The sequence below is a fragment of the Corvus hawaiiensis genome, chromosome 3 (assembly GCF_020740725.1).
Source record: "Corvus hawaiiensis isolate bCorHaw1 chromosome 3, bCorHaw1.pri.cur, whole genome shotgun sequence".
Taxonomy (NCBI): Eukaryota; Metazoa; Chordata; class Aves; order Passeriformes; family Corvidae; genus Corvus; species Corvus hawaiiensis.
In genome coordinates this window covers 73,792,424-73,819,145 of record NC_063215.1, presented here as the reverse complement: position 1 = coordinate 73,819,145, position 26,722 = coordinate 73,792,424, and positions in this window count along the sequence as shown.

Here is a 26,722-nt window from a genome sequence, read left to right as displayed (position 1 = left end):
TGCATCACAAAAGTGGATCCCAGTGATTCCTTGCTCCTGTTTCTCCATCTCAGTGATAACCAATGGGCTTCACTCAGCAGAAGTTGTCCCTTCGGATATCTTCAGCTCAGACAGTTTCTGTCTGGACAGTGCTGCTTTTGTAGTTAAATACAAGTACTACAAATGAGGAGTGGTTGGCTAGATTTTACTCTTTGTAGCAGGGATGATCAGGGAAAACCACTGCCCTGTCTTACAATGGTAGCTTGGGTGACTACTTGGCTGCCTTCAACTGGCAGCAGCATTCATCCCAGTTCTTCAAGCTCAGTTTCTTAAGGAGAACTGTAGGATTCAATCCAAATTGAAAATGAGTCTTCCACACTTCAGTCTGAGGAACAAATTGAAGGGTCTAAGCCATTTCTCTGGCTCCATTCACAAGGAATGCTTCCAAGTACCCTGCACAGCCCAATACGTGCTCCCCTTGCAGACCACACGTGACTCAGCAACAGAGGTTTGCCATTCCTGTTACGGTTCCACTCTGCCACAAAGAAGCCAAAGGTTACCCTTAGATGGATGAAGCTAAATGTCATACTAGACTATAGAAATACATTCAAAGAAATTTCTAAAGCTTCTGCTTCGTGAAATGATGTTCCAGCAAGGTCTGAATTACTGCATCCATTTTTGGTAGCCCACTTCAAGGAAGAGATCTAGAGAACAGCAGGTTATGATCAAAGGAATGGGGGAGATTTAATCTGGAAAAAGAGAAGGCAGAGGGAAAACTGTAAGTTTCATGTACATAAAATGCTACTGTAAAGCACGAAACTGATTCTTCCCAATTGCCTGTTGCAATGGAACAGAATTAATGGCTTTGATTGCACAAGGCAGATGCAAATTTGACATAATGAAAGCTTTCTAGTGGGAAGGTTAGTTTAGCACTCAAAGACTGTATGTGGAAAATGTGGAATCTCCATCAGTAGAGGTTTTAAGAAGAGATTAGACATTATCTGGTCAGAACAATTAAGGGGAGTGGATTCAAGAAGCTCTCACAGTATCCACTGATCCTACACTTACAATCCTAGAAAAGATTTTTTGGGTTGTTTTAGCAGCAGCTGTCTGGTTCAGACTCCTGCTGGCAGGGATGACATTCAAGAAAAGTGATGGGTAAAACACCTCAAAATGGATGTTTCTACATTTGCTTGCATACCACTGTGATGACTGAAACACCCCAAAGTTTAATGTGTTAGCCCACCAAAACAGTGCTTTTCTGTTTCAAAACGTGTGGGGCTGTAAGTAAGGAAAAATGTATGAATGTTAGGCATAATGAAACCTCAATTCTAGAAGCCCCTGAGTGGTTTCTCTTTTGATTTTAGGATTGCAATAAGGGTTAGATACACTCACACACAACTATGATATAGAAGGAATTAATGATATGCTTTTATAACACAAAAATTTAATTTGAGCACACAGCATTCACTCACAACTATCTCAGTTCCATAAGCCTCACTCATGCAGGTAATGCCCTTAAACCTGAAGGTATGGAACCCACAAAGGAAACAGCACAGCTGCACAGCTCATGAAAACAGGAGTCAGAACTATGAGATTTGCAAGGCCAAGGCACCAGTTCATACCAGTAAGCTACTACTCTTGCATGATATCCTTGTAACTACTGGCAGCTGGAAAAAGGAAGATGCTATCTGGAATGAAAATCAGATCAGGCAAAATTTATTTTGCTGCTGCCAATGAAAACACCAACACAGGAGGCCAGATTTTAGAAAAGAACGTGTCAATATGCAGATATGCATGTGTTATCTTTCAATGCTGGGTGTTCCCCACCACTGTATGCAATTTAAACATCTGCTGCCATCAATAACTTATGTATCCAGTCTTGTACTCCATTGTTATATCTTACTGTTCTTATTTTCAAGGACAGTTTCACATTTTGAGATGTATTTTTGTAAGGGAAATCCCTGCTGTACTTTTCCTCTAGTGCTTTATTTTCTTTTGAACTTTTGACATAACTATAAATGGATTTTAGGTTACAATATTTAATGCATGTATCAAGACAAGGTCTCATCTGAAACTTCCTTATCATTCCTTTCCCACACCTCCTCCCCTAGCCTTCACACTAGATTTCAGGATTTAAATTTTTGTACCTGATAGTACAAAGTGAGTCACTCTTTGGAAGCTGTTCCTGCAGTGGAAAAGGAGTTTTAGTGGTAGTCTGACGTGCCTTCACAAAGCACAGACCAAAGGCATCTCCATTTTATGACTCCCATTTGCCCATGCAGCACACATTTCAGTACACATCACATGCTCAGCAAGGGATCTTCTGGTCTCAAAGTATAATTCCCACTGTGGGCATTAAATGAAATTAGCAGGTGGCAAGAAGTTCAAAGCAAATAAGAGATTCTCGATGATACAATACATGGTTAAAGCTGCAAAACATCTTAGCAGGAATAGGTGTAAAGGTGTATATATGTTCAAAATCAGAAAATTCACAATGAAAATCCATCAAGGACTCCCGAATACAAAGTTACCACCATTGCTTTTAGGGAATACCTGAGCCATAAATCCCTGGATTTTGGGGGGTATTCTGTGGAGGGATCACTACAGGCTTGCTGTGTTCTTATGTTCCTCCCCAGGCTTCCCCAGCTGGCTATCACATGTGACAGGATAGTGATTAGACAAACCTTTCTCCTGTCTTTGGGTGGCTCTTTGCATTTCTTAAACAGAACTGCTTGTAGGCGATAAAAGGTGGACTCTGCCCCATTTGTTCCAGTTTCATGCAAGCAGATTAGTCTCAGCTACAAAGTGCACAATATAATGCAGGCCCCAGTAAATCTCAGGTACTGAACCTACTCCTTGCTGAGAGTGCAGCCTCTCACATGCTTGCAGCACAGAGCCCAGTCTGGCTCTGAGAGCCCCACAGTGCATCCAGCCAGCCTAAAGGGCAATGGCTGTGCTGAGTGGCTCCATCTGGCATAGAATCAGAGAACCCTAGCTTTGGGGTTGGGTTGGAATGGACCTTAAAGATTATCTAGTTCCAACTCCCCTGTCATCACTTGGGGGTTGGAACTATGCAATACTATGCATGGGGAAGCCCTGGAGCAGCAGGGACACCAGGATGCTGCATGGCAGCATGGGAGGTGTCTTGGCAGGGAACATTGCTCAGAAAAGCCATACAGCAGTCAAAGGCACACTCCCAGCTGCAGCCTAGCACATGTCCCCACCTATCATATAATCCAATGTGACTATTCTGAAACTCCTGAGGTCTGGAATCTGTGCTTCAGTTTCTCCTGAAAGTAATGTAGGCACAAATAATTCATTATATCACCTCTTGAGCTTGACATACTTTCAAAGACACTCAAAAACTAAAACAGAAAAAACCCTTGCCATAGCAGTTACCCTGTTGTTAACCCAAAGCTGAGGCTTTTAAAAATCTGTGGTCCTGGGTATTTTGCCCTGGTTCTAGAAGTACTTGATTCCTACTGATACCAACCACATCCCGTAATTCAAAGTCATGCACAGACCATACATGGTGGGTAGAAAGAGAAGGAGGTCTCTATTGCAATTATTAAAGGATCCGGGGCATGGATCATTGATAGAATTATGGGATCAATAGAAGAACTGTACAAGAAATAGGCCTGGAAGCAAAGGGCCTGTGTGTGAGAAAAAACTCTCCATGAGAAAATTCTGGTGTGAAAAAAACAAGCAGGGCTGGGACCAAAGAGGGAGTTTTGAAAAGGTACAGCTGTGGAGATAAGACCCGGAGGGAGGAGGGTGAACACTGAATTCTTTTAATCATAACATAACTGAAGAAGCTTGCCAGTGTAAGTCCAATTATGTAGAAGTAGAAATGTGCTTTGATAAGCTTTAAGCCACTTAGGAATTAACAAGCTGGTATACGATATAAGTGCCTTTGGATTGCTAATAAACAGAGTTTTGCTCTTATCAACCATATTGGCTGGTCTGCAACCCTCTCCCCCCGCTGGAGTCACCGGGCCTCTCGTCTTTTTACAATTTGAACAGGTCTCCACTAAGGAAACCACCAAACCATTCCTTCAGTGAGCTGCAATGGGCCTGCCTCACACAGTGTAACTGTAGACAGTGAGACAGTTATCTCCAGAATTGTTTAAAACACAGTACAGAGATGCCACAGCTGCATACCCTGCTGCCTACCCTTTTTTTCTTGCTCTCCTGCCTTTTCTTCTCTCCTACACAATGAACACTGTGGAACAAAAAGTGCAGCCAAAGCAAACATCACTTAGACCAAGAGTTTGATGTTGGAGAGTGGAAAGTGAAGCTCCCAAACTCACAAGAAAACACCTACCAAATCTTCAAGAACATTATTGGGATTATGACTTTTGCCTCAGCTTATAATGAAGGAACAGCCACCACCATCAGCATTACAAGCCCAGTATTGAGATGAGGAATCTGGTCCCCATCAGTAGGTCTATGCTGCTTTTACTTCCTCAGGAGATCAGCAGTGGAGAGTAAGCACCCACCCCATGAGCATCTGATGGCTCTTACTAGAGAATATATATGAGCCCCAAATTACTAACTCAAGAGATTGAAGTCAGTGAAAACAGTTAATGCAAGCCTCTGTGATGTAAGCTGCCTTTATGACAATAGGGGAATTCATTAGTCATATTATTCTGGGGATACTGTCAGGTTGTGTTCAGCCTCAGAGCTCTGAGCCCTCATCAAAATATGCTATTTGGAAAAGCCAATTTCAAACCATTTCCTGAAGAAAAAACTCTTATTTGTGCATATTTGCCCAAAGACTTAAAATGAATTGCCAAGTCTTTGCAGACTTCACACAATTCATCAATTTCTCATGATCAGTCTGGGGAGGTGCAGAGGAGGCTCATGGTACTTTCATGTTTTCTCATTAAAAAACACCCATTGGTACATTAATAAGACAAGAGCATCTCAGCAGGACATGTAGCTATGTGACATTTCAATCCTTTTGAAGAAAAGGCACAGAAAGGAAATGAACCCCAGCAGCTACAGCCAGCAAGACAACAAGTAAATGAGCTTTCCATGTGGAGAACAAAGAGAGGGTGCCAGGAATGCATGAAGTGAAGATATGACAGAAAAGGGGAAATCATTCTGCCTGAGAGCCTCATCAGTATCAACAGACTGGAAAGAATGAAAGACTTCAGAGGTCAAACTGTCCTGATGTGTCCATCTCACTTAGGCTAGGTTAAAAGACACCAAAAAACCACTGTTCCATTCCTTCCTGTGTATCACACCCAGTACTGAGCCCCATTCTGAAAGGGCTAAACAAACTGTTTACATTTATTGAGTGTATGTATTACACTCTTATTTTTAAATTTTTAGCTTCAGAGTAGCCCTGCAGGGTAGGAGAAAGATGGAGTAAACCCTGTCTCATGGTAGGACTCTAGAAACCAGTATTCCTTAAATTTGTTACGTATCTTAGGTTTTTTGCAGACATGCCTCTCTATTTGCACCTATCCATCTACATGTGGTTATCCTTCCCTTCTTTCAAACCAGCTTTGTCTGAAACCACACAAACCATGCCTACACAGCTATCAGCAGTAAATCCCCCCCCCTTTGATGCCACTGCCATATTGACCAGCACTTCTCCACTGGGAGCAGCTGTTATGCCCCACCAGACAGTGAAAAGCACCAGCAAATATTGGCTAGAAGTCTAAATACTGACTCACCTGCTCTAGAGCATGAGCAGCTGCTGGCAGTAAAAACAAATAAATGCATGCTTTCCAGAAATATTTCCTAGTAGTGAAAAATTGTTTTCAAAACATAGATTCAGCTCTTCAAGACTGCCCTTCCATAAACACCCCAGTTTGAGAAACACAAGTTTAGTGTGTACCTGGGCAAATGCATTCCCCACCACACTGAACCTCCTTTGCCTTTATTTGAAGGGTATCTCCCTCTAGCAAAAGGAAAGCAGAAGCCTTTTGCGTATTCACTTCAATAGTTTTCACTTCTTCCCGTGCGCTTGGCAGCCATCCATCCAAGTAGCCTCCATACTTTGTTAACATACTGGATTTACTAATCCCATTTTACGGTTTGTTGAATATTCCTTCTATCCCTTCTCTTTGACCAAGAAATTCAATGTTTACAGTCAAAGGTAGAGAAACATTCTAATGTCTTATATTTTCCATCATATGTGCCCAGGCCTTTTAGATATATTTGCATTTTTTTGGCATACAACTTTTGAGGCGAATGCCCATAAAACACATAGTATTCTTGTGGTTTTTGTGTTTTTTAAAACCTTGGGTTCTTTCAATGTAGGAATAAAATACTCTCACAGAATGCCACATAGCATAACTAAAGCTTCCAATTTACTGTACTGGGAAATTTCCACTCAACAAACTGGATAGTACCTGTTTTAGATGCCTTAGAAATGCTGAAGTACAACAGTACAACATACATTTCCAAAATTTCTAAAAACATCCACATTTAGTTTCTAACAAGGGACAGGGTATTTTACTTGCATGACTTGGTCAAATTGCCTTCAGACTTCTAAAAAAGTTTAAAAAATGCTTCAGTTAATGTTAAAAAGGCTTCAGTACTATAATCTTATAAAACATACCTCAATAAACAAATTTCAATATATGTGGACACATTTTTTTTCAAACAAAGGAAACCAGAAACTAAAACTGCTGGAACTTGCCATAAAACCAAAACCAACCAAAAAACCCCAAACAAAATAAAACAAACAAACAACACAAAAAAACCCCAAACAAACAAAAAGAACCACGCAAAAAACTTCCCATCTGCATTGTAAAAGGTAAAAATACAGAAATTTTCATTAAAAAAATCTGTTTTTCACCTCAAAGAAAATTCCTACATAGTTTTGGGACTTGTGACCTTTTAGGGTTGTTTGATTTTCATAGAAATCAAGCACTTTCATGAGGAAAATAAGCAATTCCCTGACCAGTTCTGTGGTACGTCATGCCTTCTGATCAACAAATCAATACAATTATGCAGAAGCATCTTACTGTTTAAAATACCCCTATGTTCACACATGTCACAACTCTGACATAATACCTTACTTATACACTTTGCTTACTTATACATTCTACCTACTTGTACAGTTTACTTGCTTATCTTATACTACTTATACATTTTCTTACTTGCATTTTTTACAACTTCTACATAACACAGTACTTATGCATGTTACTTACTTATACATACTACTCTACTTATACACTCTACAACTTTTACATAATGCAGTATGTATGCATTTTACAACTGCTGTGCGTGAAATCTCACATTACTTGATTGGTTTCTCTATTTTATCCACAAGCACTTTTCTGATAATTGGTTTTAATCTAGTACAGCACAGTCCTTTTTTATCTATTCCTTGCTGTCTTGGTATTTAGTTTTTCAGCTTCTTCTTTCCCAATTTAGTTTACCTTTCAGTCCTCAACGAATTCCTGAGGGCTCCTGATCCAGGCAAGCAGCATGAAGATGAATACAGCAACAAAACCCATCCAGTGATCAGCAGCCAAGTTAGTCCAGAAACTCCAAATAAGAAGCCAGCAAACGACAGGAAACAACTATAAACCTATCCCACCTCTCTCCTGGAGCCTTCAGACTGGAGCTTAAAAACCCTCTTGGGGCTGATGTGCTGCAGCTGAAGGTGGAAAGGCCAGGTGAAGCTGGTGAGGGTAATTCCAGCCTGGTCCCACTCTGAGGGCTCTGGTAAAAATAACTAAAAATGGTTTGCTGGGGCACACTAGCAAGGTTCAAATACTTTACAACACAGTTCTTTGAAGCACCTTGGATTATCTGTCCATATTTATCACATAGAAGAAAAGAATAAAGATATCCCACAGGTGGCTTCTTATATACTGACTGTGGTATTAGCAGGCAGATGCAAATAATTAATTTATGAGTTGATATTTACTGTCTTTTCAAAGTGATTAGGAATGTGTGTGTGAAGCAATGGCACTTACAAGCTTTAAGGAACCTTTTGGCACACCCAGCCCAAAGCACAGCACTCACATCCAGGAAATCCAAAGACAACTAACAGAAAAAAAGTACATGAATGGGAGGCATTTGGAAACAGTATTCCTGTATCAAAGTTAAGTTGGAAGAAAATAAATACTAGCTTTTCTTTTGGAATGACATTAAGAAACAAACAGGATTTTGAACACACAAAATGCTTCAAGTTGACTCTAGTATTAAACTGCAAATAAACTTTCAGTAAGAACTCACACAAATCCAGTATTATATTGGCAATAGTGCTGACAGTCATCAGAACAGCAGTTTATAGTATGTTGGGCTGGCAGATAACAGCTACAGATAATAAAGGAAGCATATTTCCAGAAAACTATAACCTGCAAAAAGAATTGTTTAGATAACATCTAAGCTTGTTTTCCTTAGATGCACCATCAGAAAACTATTTCCTGTGCCAGCTCCTAGAGAAAAGTATTCACATTTTTCTTCCTCAGTTATGTTAATCAGGTAATAAATGTGTTAATAATAATGCTCTTCTTACAGAATTCTGATTTGCTGCATCGTAACCAGAAATCCTCTATAGATACCTAACATGCCATTGGTTTTGATGAGTAATCAAACTAAAAAGGCCACTGAATTATTTTATTTCCATTTAAAAAGAAGTGACTTTTGGGGTAGTTTAAGGAAGGTGACAGTCCATTTCTACTCTACAGGTACAATAAGCAGCCTCCACACCTGTGGTTAAGGGCAGTAAGTGCTTCTACTCCTAAGCAGAGAGACTGAATGAAGAAATTGCCTACTAGGGTGCCGAGCTGTGGAGGAACTGACAGATTGGACATTTAAACTAACACTTCCAAATTGTTTCCCATCTAGAACTGAATGGCACTATTTGGATAATAAATTGGAATCCAAACCACACCTATTATCCTTCCAGTAGTCTGAACTTTTTACAATAACCCCCCTTCAGATACTGAAAGCAGACATCACTTCCTGCAAGAAGCCACACCAAATACAAAGTATTGAAATACCCGTGATAATCCTCTTAGCAATTTGAAATGGCTGCAGAAAAAGTCCAGAGCAGAGATGTAATGAAGCTGGTTAAAAACAAGGAAGACAAACACTACACAGCACCACACAACCTGCTCTAGAGAGCAGCACCTCTGGGAGGAGCTCTCTCATGTTGAACCTACAGGCTGAAATAGTAGTATGGTGCTGTCCCAGAGAGATAACACATCAAACAGCAAGAAGGAAAACATGGCACCAAATTATACTGGTCCAACTGCTGTGTGCTGGGAGTACTGCCTCCCTCTAAACCACGCTCTTCTGAAGAAATATTTTATGACTATTTCCCTATTTCTGCTTTTTATTTTTTAACTGTTGACATGGGAAGTTTGAACTATCCACTGCCAGTTTCAAGAGCCATCTAGTTTACATTTGAGTCAGGCTTTATATGTGTACCCTATGTATGTCCTCTACCTATCTTTTGAAAACCTTAGACAATTTAAACAAAATTTCATATAGATGCTGACAAATAAAACATGCCACTGGGTAGGGGAAGAAGACCACCAAGAGTGTGTCATTATACTGTTTTTCTCCTAAGTATGCTCAAAAAGTGCACAACTCTGTCCCACGGTTTTTATTTTTCTTGTGGAGACACTATTAAGGGGTCTCTCTCCCTCCTCGTTGGCTTCTTCCTGAAGCTTGTAGGATTATTACACCTCTGACATCAATGCCCTCCTGCCAATCTGCCTGAACATATTGGTCCACCTCAAAAGTTGTTCATGGAGCAAGTAGACATGATCCCAAAAATCTGTTTGACTTATGAAAAAATGCTGTAAGAAGACAAGACAGCCATGTAGAGGTAGAAGATACTCTTGTACCCCTTCACGCTGCACTGAGATGTAAAAAAAATCCAGCGCCAGAAACACTTTCAAACTCCAGTCTGAGAAAACAGCATGACACAGGACTTGTGTTCCCAGATAAAGAAACCCCCGTAGATTTTTCTACAGCCACACTGTCCAAGGGATTTGTGGTTGTGTTTTGTGGCTGCTGTGAGATACCAAGGAATCAGAACCGGCAAACCACCTCACAGAGTCAAGAAACAGAACACTCAGATTCACTCCCACCCTAAACCAAATAGACTTTTACAGCAGGATGGAATTGTTATTTCTCAGTTAGGGGCAGGACTTGCAATTTCTATAATTTGTCTGGCTTTTTCCTTGCTATCTACAGGCACCCATCTTTGCTTTTACTTACACAGTATCTTCCCTGAATGAAGGGGCAGGAAATATTTCTTAACAATCTACATCACCCTGTTCTTCAAAAGCTTGCTAGTGCAGTAAGAAATGAACCCTAAACGGTCAGTATTAAATGAATTCACAGAAGGTCTCTAAAGCACAATACGGTAAATCAGTATGTACTGTGTGTCAGTGTGACAGAGACCCCAGAATTGTGGAAAACTCAGAAAGTATTGTAGGAACTTTGTGACAGCTGCATGCATATGCAAGGACTTTTTGTCTACAGAGCCAGAAAAGCAAGATAAAAATCTACTTCCTTCACAGACTTAAGACAGTGAGAACAAGTTAATGTAAATCCTCTGTACCAGAATAGGGAAGATAAGTTTGTTTGTTTGTTTTTTTCACATCCTCACTCCACAAGAAAAAGCATGGAATATTTTAACTAGATTTATAGGCCTCTGTGGATAACACATACTGGTTTGAGGACAGTCAGTCTCTATTAATGGGAATGAACTCACAGCCAAGCAGAGACGGCTGTGTGTAGCGCTCTGTGGTCTTGGCCTTTGAGCAACACTGATGAAAGGCTAGGGACAAGCCATTTAGCTATGGATGCTTAAGAGAACAGGGGAGGGGGAGTTCTGAAGAGCTAATGTTTTGGTTTATGAGCCCTGACAGGCACTGTCAACAACAGCAATACTGTTGTTTTAGCTTGTGGTTTCTGTAACAAAATTAGACCTCTCAAGGTAGTCAGGCCACATCTCCACAACTCACATTGGGAGCCAAGGGCAGAGATGTTGAAGAGAGAGCAGAGGCCTCATGCTCTGTATCCACATGCAGTGCAAGCAAGGTCAGCACTGCAAGATACCTTCCTGCAACTTAGAGTCTTGTTGCAATATACAAAGTCTATGCTGTTTTGCCCTTCTGGAACTATAATTTGCACATGGACAAATGCAGAGCAGATAATACCAAGTCTGGTCATTCATAGCTTCGGCATCTTTATTGCAATTGTAGACATGCATTCCCTTAGAACTGCTCAGTTCTCTGACAGGCTCAGCCTTAGATTGCACAGTGGGGAGAGAAGAGCAGGACTATTATCAAGCAAGGGAAACACCATCCTTCAACTGCAGCTAGGACCATGGGAAGCCAGAGATGCAAGTAACTTAGAAACTACAACATATGTCACTACATCCATGAAGCTTAATGGACGAGTTCCTCCTCTCCTACATCACAGAATAATCTGAGTTGGAAGGGACCCACAAGGAACACCAAGTCTAGCTTTTAAGTGAATGGCCCACAGGGGGCTCGAACCTGCAACCTTAGCATTATTAGCACCACGCTCTAATCAACTGAGCTGATCTCAGGGTTTGCACAATCACCTCAGTCTTGAAACATGACTAACATATGAACTGAACACAACACTGAACAGGACTGTATTAAAAAGAAGGACAGGATTCTCTTTGAGACTCTTCCTCTGAACCCACTCATTCAAAATGTTCAAAGGGAAAAAGTAACTTCTTTTACTGCACCACTCTCTTGTGTGATTTTGGGCAGCCTGGGGAAGCTACTCACACAGCTTTGAGAATTAATGCATTTTCCTGTGTTGGGGACTTCACCAGAAACAATTTCCTCCAAACCAAACTGACTGAAAAAACACTGGTTTTACAACCCAAACAAACAAAAATCTTGCTGTGATGAGCCACCAGCAAGTTAGTCCAGAAACTACAATATTAAAAGATTTTATGCTACGACAGTGACTCATAAAGTAGGAGAGATTACTCTGACAGGGAGTAAAGTGTTTAGCTAAAATTGCAGATAATAAAATCATTCCCTTCAGAGGTATTTTTTCTATGATATGGAACAGATGCAACTGTTTGGTATCTTTAGATGACAGTTTCAGCCAGGTCAAGTTCATGCTGTTTCTGGATCCTACCAGAACTTTTTCTGTGCCCAGTGAATTGATGGGGGGTTTTCTTGTGGATGGCATCTCTTCAGCAGAGCAGGCAGAAAAGCAGAGAGTACATGTCAAAACAAGGCAGTGGGGAGGAGAGGGAAAGGGGAGAAGAAAGGAGGATGGGGAAAAAAAGCAGTAGCCCCTACAAGACACATTCCATCTTGCAAAATTGAGTAGGATTTTTATTTTCCTGGAGCTCCCTCTTGCATTGTGGAGAACACAGTATCACAGAATGTTCTGAGTTGGAAGAGACCCACAAGAATCATCAGATCTAACTCCTGGTCCTGCACAAGACAGCCCCAAGAGTGACACCATGTGACCAAGAGTATTGTCCAAACTCTTCTTGAACTTTGTCAGGCTTGGTGCTGTGGGAAGCCTGTTCCAGTGCCCAACCATCCTCTGGGTAAAGAATATTTTCAAATACCCAACCCAGCTTCAGGCCATTCCCTCAGGTCCTGTCACTGGTCACCCCAGAGAAGAGATCAGTGCCTGCCCCTCCTCTTCCCCTCATGAGGAAGCTGTAACTGCAATGAGGCCTCCCCTCAGTCTCCTCCAGGCTGAACAGACCAAGTGACCTCAGCTGCTCCTCATACGGCTTCCCCTCAAGGCCCTTCACCATCTTCAATGCCCTCCTTTGGACATTCTCTAACAGTTTAATATCTTTCTTATATTGTTTTCCCCAAAACTGCCCCCAGCACTCGAGGTGAGGCTGCCCCAGTGCAGAGCAGAGCAGGACAATCCCCTCCCTTGCCCAGCTGGTGATGCTGAGCCTGATGCCCCCCAGGACAGGGTTGGCCCTCCTGGCTGCCAGGGCACTGCTGGCTCATGTTCAACTTGCCATCGACCAGGACCCCCAGGTCCCTTTCCATGGTGCTGCTTTCCAGTGTCTCATTCCCCAGTCTGTCCATACAGCCAGGGTTGCCCCATCCCAGGTGCCGAATTCAGCACTTTGCCTGGTTGAGCTTCATATGGTTGGTGATTGCCCAGCCCTCTGATTTGTCCAGGTCTCTCTGCAGGGCGTCCCTCCTCTCCAGGGAGTCAACAGAAGCTCCTCCCAGCTTCGTATCATTTGCAAACTTGCTTAGTATCCCCTCCCATCCAAGTCATTTATTAAGATGTTGAAGAGCACAGGGCTGAGGATGGAGCCCTGTGGAATCCCACTAGTGACAGGTCACCAGTCTGATGTCACCTCATTCACTATAACCCTTTGTGCCCAATCCTTTGCACCAGTTGCTCACCCATCTCATGACATGTTTGTCCAGCTGTGTGCTGGACATTTAGTCCAGAATGATCCTGTAAGTAGTATCAAATAGTATCAAAATCTTTACTGAAATCAAAAAAAGATTACATCTACTGGCTTCCCTTGATCAGTTAGGTGGGTTACCCTGTCATAAAAGGAAATCAGGTTTGATAAGCAGGACTTCCCTCTCATGAAGCCATGCTGGCTTTGAGACAGGTCACTCTTATCCAATACAAGCCTATCTGTGGGAAGAATATATTGTCCCCTCACACCAGTACAATCCCATGTAAGTAACAAAGTCATCATAGAGCAGAACGTGTCCCACAGACATCCATCTCTTTGGGGAGGAAAAGGGGTCCTTCCCCTTACCACTGCAAGTTATGTTGCTGAAGCAACTGCAGTACCTGCCTTCAGTTTGTTATAGCCAGCTTTGAAAGTAATATACTTTTACACTGAACAGAAATGACTTGAAAACTACAGCTACAGAAGACTTGAAGAATGAAAATAATCATAACAACCTCTGAGCAGTACAGAAATGCTGAACAACCTTTCCCAAATTAGCAGCATCAAATTCTTTTACAGCTGTAGATACAGTTTAAGAGGTTCGGATTTGATATCCCAGTCTGTTACATTACAAGTAGCATGGCAGTATTCAGTGGAATTTGCAGGACTGTCCACAAGGGCTAAGAAACAGTCCAGGGAATCACTCATGTGGCCAAGTGTTGCTGAAAAATAGTAGCAAGTACTTGGTGATCTGCCAGGTCTCACTGGAGATCCAGTGAGGACATAGGTGATCAGGATGAGCAGAGACCACTCTAAAAAAAGTAATGCTGCCTTGAGAGACGAGCCACAATGAGGGAGAGTGTACCTATTCCTTCCAACACAGTGGAAGTGTTCTAGGGATCTGTAGTTTTAAAGGTGGTTTGTACTTTCAGTAAAATTGAACCTTGGAATTTTCTGTCGACTAGAAATGTACATCAACTACAAGTTTAAAACAGAAAACACTCATCTAGCCAGAGCAGACACTCACACAGCAATTCCCAAGTCACTTTAATAAGCTGCAGTCAAAACTAATTGTATGGAGAAGTGCACAATCAGATTTAAGGTCTTGGAAGTGACGGAAAATCCATCATGACTGCTACAACCCAGGAGCTAATTACCATCCCATTAGAAAATCTGGCACTCTATTTCTAATATGAATTGGTCCAATTCCCCTATTACAGCTCATTAAAACTGCCATACTACAAATCTTCCTGTGTGTATTAAGATTGATATGTCACCTCAAGTCACCTCAATGGGTAAATTTGAGAGCTTACCTTTTGTTCTGGGAGACTTAATGAGTTTTCTACACCACTTTTCTCTCGTCTCTTCCTTCCTAAGTGTATTAAGACAAGCACAGGATAAAGAACCCAGTAACAGGCTGTATAATGGCAGAATGTACTTTTCCATCCCTGCTCTGGATTCCTTCTGCTACACTGCCTGCAAGGACTGTGATAGCTAGTCAGCCTCAGCATAAAACTAGGAGTACATGTTTGACCAACTACCCCTCAACCCCTGGCCCTTCCCTGCTATTTCTGAAGCTTTCTTTCTCAAGATGCAGCCCCCACTATGTAAGTGGGATCAACGTGGTTGTGCTTCTGAAACACACAGGCTTTCATTTTTCATGTGCAAGTGTGCCTAGTTTATAATGCAGTACTTTCTTCATTTATTTCATCCTACCAATTTTATCATCTCCAAACTCCCATGCAATGGCCTTATATTTTCTTCATGCTACAGATGGAAACTAATTCTGTAGATGAGAGAATTACTTAATCTTCCCTCCCTCAAAAAACTGCAAGCAAGACTAGTATATTTTCTGTACAAAAGATGGCCAGCAGCATAAAGGAAATCAGTGTTGCTATTGACAGACATGCCACAGTTCCACTAAGATATCAAACACAGACAAAAGGCTATTCCTCCATTCACTCCTCATAGCTCATTTCAATTTATTTTGTTTTAGAGAAACAACTCAAATCTCACAGTTCTTCCTTTGACTAAGAACACGGCCAAAAGTGGTATTTGGTGCAATAAGTGTACAAAATTCATGGCTAATTTTAATTATAAAGAGCTTAATTTTGGAGCTATGTATCTGGTATTTACTAGGATCATCAGATATCTAGGAAAGAAGTAAGAAGAGAAAAATTACTATCACCTTTATTATGAACTATGCTCTGAAACAGCTTTTTTATATATAAAGACTTTTCAAAATCACATGAGCTTTTAAAAAAAAGAGGCATGTTACCAATTCTGTTGTGCTTGTGTTGTGGTTGGGTTTTGGTTGTTTCTTTTAACACCATTTAGCAAATCCTTTTGACAGAAAGTTCCACAGGAAAGTCCGAATTGGTCTTCTGCAACATCTGTATTTTTATGATAAGAAAATACAAACAAATGTATAGAATGTATTGTCTTTCTGCCACTATTTTAAGTGTATCTTGCCACCAGTTCTGTCTTTCAAACTATGTCCCACAACACATGAAGAAGACTGGAGGAGTAGAATGAAAGAGACTGATTACCCTGAACAAAAAGTTTCAAACTGAGGGGAATGCAAATCAGTGAATGTTTCAAGCAGATTATTTTTCTAAAATCTGCTTTTCTCCAGATAATTATTTTCCTTACATGCCTCTTAAACAATTCTTCTCCAGAGTCAAGGACAACCCTCTCTTTTCTAGACAATTCTAGACATTTTGTTAGCAACTCAGCCAGTCTGTTATCAGGATCCTCCAAAATTGGACCAATCCTGTAGTTCTTGGTGACGCACTGCTTTCCAGTTTTCTTGGGCACTCCAGTGTATGTTCATGTTCAACATACTCCTGCACTGGTGCAGCTCCAATGCAGAGCAAGAGGCAGCACGATAGCTGAGATATCCCTGCTGTATGATCCCCAGTGCCCAATGTGTCAGACTGGCAATGGCAAGGAGAGATGGAAGCTGGGATACAATCTTGGAGGTCCTCTGTCTGCCTAAATCTGTCCCTCCATCTCACAGGACAAAATATACAGAAGAGAAGTTCTTACAATTCTACATGAATAAAAGCCAGGGAATAGAACATGATTTTCTGCCATCCTGTCAGAACACAAAGCCAAACTTTCTGCTCAGTTTCACTCCAGAGGCCACATTCTGTCTCTTATTTTTGGCTTTAGTGATGCTGTAAAATGCACAGTCTATTACCAGGCATAAGAGCTGGAAACAATTTTAAAACTGATTCTGTGTGAAAAGAAGAAAAAAGAGAAACCAAAGAAACCAACTTTTCACACACCATAATTATTCCAGGATTCCACATACATCCAGTGCACCATGAACTGTAATTGTGGAACAAATTATAATTCATGGTTTTGTTAATTTCCAAGCACAGGAAATTCTCTCTACTTGTACCCTGTCCTCTCCTTGCTTTGCTTCTACTCTTGGCTGGGAGATGGAGTGGGAGAAGCAATTGAACATATGAAGCATCGAAGGAATAAGAAGTTAGAGTTCAGTGGTTTCTACAAGATAATTGGTGCCTCACACTTGCTAGAAACTGAGAGGATTAAAAAAAACCCCAAATCCATAGTTTTGAAGTAGTACGTAGCTCGCAAAAATTGCTTTGTGGAGATTGAAAATCATTCGGAAAAACTTGCTCCAATGGGTTTTATTGCATGTTTTTGGATTCAGCATCTTACTGAGAAACCTTTATGATAAGCAAGTCAATACCTACAACAAACAGGAAGATATATCTAAAACTTCAGGTACAAAATTCAAGATTGCACTTTTCTGTAAGAATAATACAGCAATCCAGCAAGTTTTAACAGTTCAAGTGGCTAAAGAAAGCTTACATTAAGTGGCATTGCACTTGTGCACTACCCATAACCTCTGTAACTGCTGAAGTATGTGCAGTACTTAGGGATTATTCTGGCAAAACAGCAAAAGCCTCAGTAACACCTACAGACTCCTTTTTAATTCCTCTTGATGTCCATAAAAGTAAATGGAATAATGAGCAGTGTTCACCACTCTGTGATCTCTGCTGGATCCAGTCCAATTTATATGTCATTGTGAATTACTGACACACTGCAGCAGTAATTTTCTGTGTCTGATAAAGATAAAACACAACATGTAATTTGTTGACTCATTCTCAAAAATCAATTAATCTTCTTAAATGCTGTTTGCTTTGGAGAAAAAGTAACAAGGAAAAAGAACGACCTCATGATGAAGTTATTCAAGAATTAGTGTCACCATTACAGAAAAAAAGTGGTCAAAATATATTGTCTAATGCTCACATCTGCATGAAAGTGCACTTAGAGCTATGAAACTTGACAGGCTAGAGACACTGTTACAAGGTTAAAAAATTCTATACATTCAAGGAAATAATTTAGAATCTGCACTGGTGGCTCAGTCCTGACCTGCAAACCTCTGACTCTGTACACTGAATGTCTCAGCTGAAAAAATAAGAAATTGGAAAATGAACTTTCCTGATACTGACCTGGATAACCAAGAAAGGTTTAAAATAACTTGTTATCCCAAGAAAAAGAAGGAACTGAATTTAATGTGACTTTAGTGAGGAGAGACAAATGGAAGAGTGGCCTATGGATGTTGTGTGCAGTTTGTTGTTTTGTGCATCAGTGCCTACATTGTTTACATTGAGAAGTGGGGTAGATCTAGGAAGATCCAAGATCCACATGCTGAGAACTGCTAAGAATATGACGTATGGAGAGAACTGAAGCTGTTTCCATTTTATTTCACCTGATTGTATGATATGGCTATCTGTGTTCTTTCCCTTAAATGTTCCTTTTCCACTTCAAGGAAAACCCTCTAGCATTTTGAACTGTAATACTCCTATGCAGATAATTATATTCAGCATATTAGGAAAGTTTTCTCCTACTGACAAGATAATCCTCATGAAATCAAACTGTTTTTATGGACTCCACAAGACAAATAGGATGTCACACTGAAGACAGACTTCTTAAGGGGAACAGAAACGTTTCAATCTACCAACATTTTCATCATGCCTCACCACAGAAAAGCAACTTGAGCCACACACTGCAAACAGGAGTTAAATTAATTTGGGGATTTACTTAGACTGGTAATGAATATTTTTTAAACTGTAAGCAGACATCTGTTTTGATACTGACAACCATTCATTAGCCTTGGTGTTCGCCAGCATAGTGCAGCAGATGTTATTTTCTTGTTGTATATTTTCATAAGATGTGGTCATTGTTTAAGCTACATTCTAACAAGGACTCAGAATTAAATTGAACTAGTTAAATTAAAAATGGAATATTATTCTCCAATGTGAATTAATTACAAGGACACATTGAAGTGAGAGGAAACAATTCATGTTCTGCAAATAGCTGCAAAACAGTTACAATGTTAACCTTTGGCTGATCTTTATGCACAAGTGGAAATAAGAATATCCTGGAAATGTTTGTTATTGTGTCTCTGAGCATTCTTTTATAACATAGATGTGTGTATAAATAACGAATATTTGACAGAAGCACACATATATGTGCACATAAAAACACAGTCGGGTATTTAAATTTTGGATTTTTGTCCAAGCAAACGTATTTAGTGGGAAAGCACAAAATAATTCAAATAAACAGGAAAACTCTGGCTTTTCTCTGTCTCTCTAAACTGACATGCAGTTCAGGTCCAGACAGTTTCCAATTTCTGTTCTGATAAAACAAATGGTGAGATGTAATTAAGAAATTTATCCTCATGTTATTTCATTTTAACAGCACAGAATGGTAAACTTATGTAAGATCTCTCTATATTTGACTGGTTCATCTGATAACAATCTCAAGTGCTGGATGCTCACTTGGACTGAATTTTAAATCCCTGAAAGTTCATCTATCACCAGCTCATAGACTGCAGGAACAAGAATGCTATTAACTTTATATTTTGTTTTCCTTATCTTTCTTTTATTTCCCCCCGAATTTGCTACTTGTGAAAGGTCCAAAATTACTGTAACTGGAGACTAGATGGGATAAAAAGATGTTCTCTTTATCACCAGAGAAACTGCCCTACCTTGTCCTCTCAACACAACTTCAGTCTGAAACTTAAAACCAGCTGCCATATTCTGACTACAAACATGTCTTTCATCATTGTGCATTTAATAGAAACTTTATGGCCCAGTTTGAAATTCCCCCTTCAGCATTCAAGGAACACAAAATACGTAAAGAATTCTACAGCTAAGGACAAGACAATGCTTGTAGGTCAATGTAACTTATTTTATTACACCAAGAGGTATAGCTTTTTTAAAAACTTGAATAAGCTTTTGGACATGCAATCCCTTCTTGGGGTATGAAACACATAATAGAAGCAGCCTATTTAAGAACTATATTAACCACAAGGAAACCTGAGAACTGTGACAATTACAAATCATCACAAGACCATTGAAGACACTAAATTGTGCTATTTGAAATTGAGGCTACACAAGATAAAGGCAGCAGCCAAGTTAATCATGACATCTTTCCTAAGAAACCACAGAGACAGTGCTATTAGCCCTACAGTAAAAAAGCACATGATTAAAAGCTAGTTCAGGCCCCAAGCTGTGCAACTATGCTATTCTGTTACTAACTGTAAAACTGTAGTATCAACTTTCTACCTGTTCCACCAGAGCAGGCTCACCCCAATTACATTAATCTGTGTAAATCACATCTAGAACTTCAAAGGAAAGCACTGTAAAGTACAAAAGACTGTATAATGAATAGCACTTGAAAGAAAAGCACAAAGAACATAGTGTTAAGCCCCAAAGATCCACAATTATCCCACCATCAGGTTCCTCCAGCCAGAGTTCTGAACAAAACTTTGGAAGAAAACAGCGGAAACAGAAATCATGGATGACATAATAGGAATGGACCTGAACACCATTTCATTTACTGAGGTCAGTGGATCTTGCTGAAACGACAAGATCTGAGTCAGTACAGGTGAGAAGGGGAGAGAGCACACTTGTAGTCTAAAGAGCACCTTCCCTTCCAAAGCCAGCAACCATATCAGCCTGTTTGGAGGACACAGGTGCTCAGACCTGCAATCTCAGGGGCAGCAGCAACCTCAGGGACAGCAGCAAGCCAGCTGTCTCACACTGATGGGATATAACTGCAATCACCCAGAGTTTCCAGCCCTTGAGGCAGGAAGCTTGAGTGTAAGGTAAAGTCCATCTTTTGTTTGGATCCCAGTTGCCAGGAAGGAATGACTTTACAGCAGCATTAATTATGAGGCAGGAAGGAACAACAACAACAAAAAAATCCCCAAGAATAAAAATTTTAAAATTGCAGAAGAAGGCAATAGGAGTCATGAGACAACATAACAAGTTAGTAGAAGGACAACATGAAGGATATATATGTGTGTGTGTGTGTCAGTGCCTGTGCATTACTAGCACTTCCCATAAGACTTAGCTATTTGCCAGAACCTGGCTTACTATTGATCATTTGAGACATCAGTGACTGGTATTCTCAGAGAACATTTAGTAGCACTTCTCACTAGGCATGATGCCTAAATGTCATTCCATCCCTTTTGGAATTATATGCCAAAATTAAGATGTAAATTACTTTAAGTAGTGATATATTCTTTGTATGCTGCTTTGATTGATACAGGTACTATAACAGCTAATAGCACCTACTGTAAAAGGTGCTGGGACCAGTTTGTGCTGAAGAATGTTTAGCTGTGAGAGCCAGGATTCTCAGTTTATTCACTTTAAACAAAACTCCAAACCATTAGAATTAAAGAGCAGGAAAAGCACTGAAGAACTAGCTCTACCAGCAAGGAAAGAGTGTCAGAAGTATATTTAAGACTCTCCAAGCAGCATTCAGGTTTTTATAGCAGTCGTGATAATGATCTTACACTTACGGAGAATCTTTCATCCAGAAGGATTCACTTATGGGCTTTGTGGATACCATGGGAATAAGCGTCCTCTCTTCTGCCAACGTACACTGTGAAAAGCTGTTTACACCTCTGGAGGAAAATGTTGTGCTGTGAGAATTGCTACATCCCAAACAAAATGGATTAGGACAGGCAATGCCAAGTGCTACAACAGTCAAGTACAAAACATAGTGGGGAATTTGAAGAAACAGAACACAAATAATCAAAACCATGTTCTAGTCAGGACACTGAGACTAACGGAGTAATTTCCAAAATGTATCATGGTATCAGTCATCAAACTTCTGCTTTTAAATCCTCATTGGACCTTTTGCCTCTCCCTTAGTTTCTCTCAATGTATACTCATACAGGCTGCTCTCTAAAACATTTGCAACCATTAAGCTGAACCTGAGGGTGCTGTTTCCAGGTACGTTACATAAAAAAGTTGGTAATTGCTAGCTTTTAATGCTACCCAATGTAAAACAAGAAGGATTTAAAATCAAATAACATGAACAAAAAGCATTTCTAGAATAACATTTATATTTTAAATGCATTCAGATAATTGTCACTAGGTTCAACTACCCTCTTTAATTCAATTTATTTCTGACTTGGTCACATCATCCTTACTTACATAAGCTGTTTTTTCCCATATAGGTGGAAAAGAACAGGACTGCCCATAGAGATAATAGGAGCAAACTGAGGACTTCTGCAACAAAAGAAAGGTAATGTGAAAATTATGCACCACCACACCAACCAACAAACCAACCCACCTACCTACAAAGGTGCTGCCCTCAGCTTAGGAACTCAGGAAAAGAGCACAAAAAGAATGGTTCTTGCTATTCATTCAGTACCACACTAGTCTGATGTTTTCATTAGCTGGTAAAGAGACTTATGACTGAGGGAAAAAAGAGTATCTTAATGAACCTCAACTGTTTCCCCCGACCTCCATGTTTTCTTCCTCTCATGGTCTCCCTAACTAAGAAATAATCACATCATAATGTCACATAATCTCCAATTAACTCAACAAGTCAGACCAGTCAGCTCTCCTTTTGACACCAGACTGCTCAGGTGATCTTTAGATGTTACCTTCCAAAATTTAATTTCCAACAATCAGACTTAATTCAAGGTTAACACCAATTTCCCCCACTATGGAATAGGAAAAATAATATATGGGGAGAAGTTTCCTAGCACAAAAGTATGTATTTTCAAATTAAATTAAAAGGAAGGAGCCTCCCACCGCCCCTAGGAACAGGCCATGATATTGCTGGTCCGTGAACAAGTAACCATGGCAAGGCTGAATGCAAACCTAAGTGCTTGCAGAATGATGGCCAACCTCTGATACAAGGTCATGAGGCAGAGATCCACCCTTTATTACATTTTAAATGTTAAATGCATTGCCTTGCTAAATCTACCCACTTGGTGTTGATCCAATTGCTTCAGTCATGAAAGACTTTTACTTGAAAAACACCTAAGCTACAAATGGACTCCAAATATCAGGCAGGCAGGCAAAGCACATATTACAAACAAGTAAATAACAAGCTTTTCTTCTGGGAAGAAAACAAATCATCAGTTCCTGGCAAGGAGGAAAATCACTGTTTCCAGCAACCAAGACTTCAGAACAACAATCTAAGCTGATGAATCAGAATTCGTAATGACACAAACAGAATTATACATGGCCCTCTACAAGGGTTTCTAGGAGAAATTAAACTTAACTACATTACCAGTAACATGACAAATGCAGCTACACTAAAAAACACATGATAAAAAAATGGTAACTAAAGAAAATGGTAACCATTAAGATGATTTTATAATTTAAAAAATGAATTTCAGCATCTGATTGCTCAAATGACATTTTTTCCCAGTAGCATTGAGCTGAATTGGCTATTCAGCAGTGTCAATATCATTAATTGCTAATGCTGAAATAGGGTTTTCTTTTTCACATCAAGCAATATGTGATTGACAGCCATGCCAGAGATTGTATAGATTTTAGCACAGGAGTGGCTGTTTGTTTACTCTCTGTGACTTTTCTCACTGTGGCAGGGCAAAAACATAGGTGACACTAAGAGGAATTTATTCAGCAGGCAAATTTCTTTCCTTTGTTTTTTTTTCTTGGTAGAACAAAGAGGAATAGAAAAGTAACTACCAGAGACTTAATTTTCTTGGGAAAATGTTATAATAAGAGCAGGGCTACAGGATGTCCCTTTTAACACCAAGGGTGAGAAGGAAGATGTAACAAAAGAAATGTACAAGCATTTCTTTGATAGTGACACAAATGTAAGTACACATAGTATCAGATTAGTAGAACAGTGTCCAGTTTCTAAAACAGACAAAGAAATAACAAGATTAACTGGCTGAAATCCAAAGCTAGAAAAATCTCACCAGAAAGAGAAACACGAATTTTAAATGAAGGTAATAAACTACTGGGTTATTTTACTGAAATATTTTGGTAGATTCCTCAGCATCCCAGTTGGACAGCTTTCTATAAGATAAACCCTCAAATGACCACAATGCATTAGACTTCACACAGAATAAATGGGTACTATTTCCTGGCATCTGATATAACACAGATATGAGTACATGTCCATAATGGTCTCTGCTGACCCAGAATGATCAAAAGCTTTATTCCAAACTGAATATACAAAAGAACAAGAGAACTATTTATGTCAGTTTTTTATGTAGCTTTCTGACAGCTTCATTTAGGCTGATTTGAATTTTACTGGATAATAAAATCTAACTGAAGTAATTTCAAGCTATCACTAGTGTGAATAAGGTGGAAAAATTGGAAACTTCCTGTTTTAGGGAAATTAGATTTTGTAGCTATGCTGTCTCTCCATTTCTTCAGACTTAATAACTTTTGAAAGTAATAACTAATTTAAAAAACAAATGGGATACTAAGTGTCTAAGAAATTAAATTCTGAAGCTGATGGACCAGGCATATAATATACTTTTCCTCATTGTCTGCAAGAATTAATCTATTGACATATCCATGTCTGGAGACTTACTACAAGAATGTGGTGTCTGATCCTGGCAAAAAACCAGTCATGTTTCACAGATCTCCTAGATTTTATTAGAGCATGTGGAAATAGATAACCCAAATGACAAAGTTCATTTGGGTTTCCACCAGGCCTTTGCAAGGCCACTCACCTAAGGTCTTTGAAGAGCCAAACTGCCATGGAATAATCTTACTATGGATAAATAATTGCATAAAATACAAGAAAGAAAATGTAAGGGCAATTTGACATTTTTCATAATGATGAAGTTCATCACCAGATGTCCAGCTGCATCCACACTAAGGGCTATTTTATTCAACTTCATCACAAATTATATAGAGAAGAGTAGACAGTAAAGTGACAAAGATTGCAGCTGATGCTAAATTATTCAGAAGAGAAGAAAAGCTGAATAGCAAATTACAGATTCATAAAATTGTTAAGGTTGGAATATCTTTAAGGTCAAGTCCAACCACCAGCCTAGCATCATCACCATGTTCACCATTAAAACATGCAAGTGCCATAACCACAAGTTTTTTGAACATGATGACTCCACCACTTCCCTGTGCAGTCTGCTCCAATGCTTGACAACTCTTTCTATGACAAAATTTTTCCTAATATCCAACCTAAATTTCCCCTAGTGCAACTTGAGGCCATTTCCTCCTTTCTGTCACTTGTTGCCTGTAAGAAGAGGCTGACCCCCATCTGGCCATCCAGCCAGCCTTCTACCCAGCAAAGAGTACACCCATCCACACACCCCATGGGAACCCACTTTATCCATGAGAATGCCATGGAAGGCAGTATATAGGTAGACAACATCCACAGCCTTTCCCTCATCCAGTAAGTGGGTCACCTGGTCACAGGAGTAGATCGGGCTGGTCAAGTAGGACCTGCCTTTCATAAACCCACACTGGCTGAGCCTGGTCCCCTGGCTGTCCTGTTCATGTTGCATGAAATGGATCTGGATGAATCCATATTGTGTGTATATATGTGTGTGTGTGTATACATATATATACAGTCCTGGTTAAGGGCAGGACAGGGTTAATTTCTGCAGCAGCCAGGAGGTATGTGGCTGAGGGGGCATGGCCAGGACCCTGATGTTACTCTCTACCACCTCACCTCATTGCCATCGAAGGAAAGGAACTCTCTTGCTCTTCTGGGGAGAAAGGGTTCCTCCCTGTTGAGAAAATGTGGCGGGGAAGCTTTCTCATATTGTTCATTGTCCCAGGCTCTGTGGTGAGCATTTCTGCATAGGAATCATTCTCTTGTTTTGTATACTTTTGTTACTGTTGCTGTTACTGTTCATTTTCTTATCTCATTGCTGTTTCCAGTAAAGTGTTCTTATCCCAATCCATGACCTTTGCCTTTTGTACCTCCAATTCTCACCTCTATCCTGCTGCAGCGGAGAAAGCGGGGGACACGGGGGGAGCGAGAGAGAGCAGCAGTGTGGTTTGGAGAGTCTCAGTGGGGGCACTGAATGGGGAGTACCATTCCTAAGCCACTACAGTATACATATAGGTGTGCACATTTTCTATTAAAGGGCAGGGAGGGGAACAGGATGAATCCATTGCTATTGTTTTTGCTGTGTTTTCTGTTGTGTTGATCTGCATGGCCAATCACTCGTGTATGTCATAGCTACGCTGTGTGCGGCTGTGTGTCTACTATGTGCTCAGAATATGTGCTGTCTCACTACTGGCTGGATGAGGAAACATGGAGCTAGAGCAGACTTTCCTCTCACAAGCTACCGGATTCGGCAACTACTAACAGCCTACATGATCATTCCATATTTGCCCTCTTCCACGGAGGTGCCAGAGACATGAAGGCCTTCCTGGAACATCCTTACACTTGTCCATAAGTGTCCTGCAGGGATCACCACTGCATTCTTTATGTATAAAAGCTGTTAAGTCCTCATCTCTGAGGAGCAGAAATCTGAAAATTCTGTTCTTCTAAATACATTTATATCTACAGCTTGTAAAACTGGCTTAGCTTTTCCTTGTATTCTCTCAGCCCCTGTGGGAGATAATTTGCTTCATTTTCACAGGATTTTTGAATTCACTTCATCCTATGGTTTCTCCGAACTGTCTTGCAGGAACTACTGCCTAATGCACTTTCTAGTAAAGCAGTTTGTACTCTGCCAACTGTCACTCAAAGTAGTATAGAAATTCACTTATGTTCCTGCCTATTTAAATCAACAACCACAAGAATGACATTTGCTTGACAAAACTGTTGCACCTTAAAAAACAGCATTGAAATATTTAGCAATACAATTAAATTTATTCTTTTTTGCAACGTTCTTCCTCAGTTGCAGAGTATTCCATTGCCATCTGACAGAATTCAGTTGAAATTTGAAATTTTCAGGTCAGTATCCCTGTCAAAATAACAGATTAACACAGAAAATTTGTTTTTATCATCCTATAACAAACCAAGCTGGATTTTTTTTTTCAAAGTGAATGCATCTTGCTATTTCTTGTAAAAATGTAAGAATACCATACAAAATGTCATGAAGTTTCAGGGAGT